This window comes from Nelumbo nucifera, chromosome 4 (genome assembly GCF_055504915.1).
Source record: "Nelumbo nucifera cultivar China Antique chromosome 4, China Antique-T2T, whole genome shotgun sequence".
NCBI lineage: Eukaryota > Viridiplantae > Streptophyta > Magnoliopsida > Proteales > Nelumbonaceae > Nelumbo > Nelumbo nucifera.
In genome coordinates, this window is record NC_142652.1 from 82,247,190 (window position 1) to 82,249,757 (window position 2,568).

The 2,568-nt window shown below is 44.4% G+C and overlaps 1 non-coding gene across 1 annotated transcript; it reads left to right on the top strand.

The window, feature by feature from the left end:
• Positions 1–2,211: 2,211 nt before the first annotated feature.
• Positions 2,212–2,318, top strand: LOC148800781 (small nucleolar RNA R71). The gene has a single exon (XR_016071088.1). It is a non-coding gene; the product is annotated as a small nucleolar RNA R71 (small nucleolar RNA).
• The last annotated feature ends 250 nt before the right edge of the window (positions 2,319–2,568 follow it).

Consider the following 2,568-nt stretch of genomic DNA (forward strand, 5'->3'; position numbering starts at 1 on the left):
CTCGGCATTTTGCAAGGGCTTCAAAGTCTGTTGCTGGCTGGCCAGGTGTGCATTTCCCCAGCTCGATCTCCAACCACTCACAACCATCGGGATTTCTACAGAGACAATAATCTAGGCAGTGGGGGAAGATCCAGATTCCGAGGAGGATGGTGACGACGATGTTGGTTTGGAAGCTGGAGAGAAGTCGAGGAACTCTGATGTAGCAGTCGACGAGGTAGAGGTCATGGAGACCGATGAGGTTGCTACTACGAGCACATCCATGGAGGTGGACCCGACAAAAGATCCCGAACTTGTTGAAGGAGGGGGTGAGGAGCCCCATCAGGATTGATATTTGCCTCTTTTCTTGGACCTCTTGTACATATGTAATGCCCCAAGCCTCCGAGCTCAAATAAGTAGTTGTTTCTTTTTCTTTTTCTTCTTCTTCTTCTTTTTCTTTTTCTTCTTCTTCTTCTTTTTTTTTTGAAATGTACTGAACCCTCTTTTTTAGTGAAGTAATGTGCCAAGCTGGTGAGCTAGGCATAGGTAGCAATAATCCGAAGTCAATGTACGCCAAGGTGTGCCAACACTGTAGGGTATGTCCTCGATCTGTCTACACGCCGATGAGGCTGAACGCAAACTATTTTATTTTGCCCATGCCGGAGAGGCGACTAGGTCTTGTGTTGCCCATGCCGAAGAGGCAATTGGGTCTTATGTTTCCCATGCTGAGGAGGCGATTGGGTCTTAATTGGCGCCGAGGTCTTTTGTCAGCTCGGCTCCATAGCCCTTAGGCTATGGGAGCGACTTGTAGTCCACTCTCTAATTCGTGCTTTGACCAGCTCGGTGGTCTTCTGGACTTAGTAAATTTTTTAAATGTGTCTAACTCGCGAGCTCATATGTAGTCTTTTCGGGTTGTCGATGTTCCAAGCTCGAGGTACCTGCTTCCCTTCCATCATCTCAACCTCGTACGTCTCTTCTCGAACACCCGTCTCACTCTATACGGACCCTCCCATTTTGGTCCGAGCTTCCCTACACTGGGCTCAAGGACCATCACCTTCCTGAGTACTAGGCCGCCAACTCGGAACTAGCGCTTCTTGACCCGGGCATTGTAGTACCAAGTTACACGTTGTTGGTAGGCCGCAGTCTAGATGTGGGCTAGGTCGCATACCTCCTTGATCAGATCTAAATTAGTTCGGAGTTCGTCGTCATTTGCTTCCTTATTGTATGCTTCAAGCTGCAAGGTCGGTACTTCGATCTCGGTTGGGATTACTGCCTTTGTTCTATACGTCAGGTTGAAAGGCGCTTCTCCTACCGCGGTCTTGATAATTGTTCTGTAGGCCCAAAGGACACTAGGTAGCTCGTCCACCCACAAACCCTTAGCTCGCATTGGTGTGTCCAGAAGCGCGTCGTTAAACACTCCGGAACACCAGTTTAAACATTTATAATTTTTATCATTTCTCAAACAACTACTAACGCAATAAAGTGATGAGAACAGGTGGTATCCACAGAGAATCGAGGGAAAAATTAATATGTACTCAAATCCGGACAAGAGAACATAAGAGAGAGTTTCAAAAATATAAAAATTAATTAATTAAACTAGAAAAATAATGAATCCGAATAGTACTGAAAGTTGAAAGTGTAGAAACACAAATAAATAAACCAAAAAATGAAATAAAAATTTGTAATCCGATCAGAGGTAGCAGTCTCCGGATCTTTCCTTTGACCCTCGAACTTCTCAAACTAGGCCTTCCATCTTACCAAGCCAAATTTCAGATCTGCAGAAAAGAAATAAAGTACAAATTAAATCTAATAAAAGTAAAATTTGCAAGAAGGAAAAATGAACTGGAAATTAAAGAACAATAAGTAATTCTAAAACTGAAGAAAAAATGGTTGGGATTCAAATCCAGAGGTAGCAGTAGTGGTGTTGGCGAACTGCAAGTAGGAACCCCTCCTCTTGCCTGGGCGTCCTCCTCTTCCTCTACCCTTGAACTTCTCAAGATCAGCCTTCCTTCTTACCTGGGTGAATTGACCAACCCTTTCTCAGGAGCTCTTGAATCCTTTTTATAGAGAAGGTTGGATACAAATGGGATTAGAGAGAAAGATGGGGGCGACAACTAGGTTTTAGCAAAGTTATGGGCACCCTAAGGTTTCTAATGGAAGATTAGCAAAGTTATGGGCACCCTGTATTGATCTGTCAAACCTCCATAGAAGGCCTGGACAATTTGCCACTGGGACAGGCCATGGTGTGGGCATTTTCTCATCAACTCCTTCATCCTCTCCTAAGCCTCATGAATTTCTTCACCCAACGTTTGGGTGAATCCAGTGGTGGCTCTCCTCATGGTATTGGTTCGGCCTATAGGATAAAACTTTCTAAGGCATTCTTGTTGCATTTCTGCCCAAGTTCTAATGGGTCTCCCTATAGTCCCTAACCAATGCTTGGCTTTATCTTTCAAGGAGAAGGGGAAAAGAGTCAATCTAAGGGCATCATCATTGAAATTCTAGATCCTTACAGTGAAACAGATTTCTAGAAACTCGTCTATGTGCTTGTATGGGTCCTCACTCGGGTTCTCATAAAAAGATGGGAGCATCTAG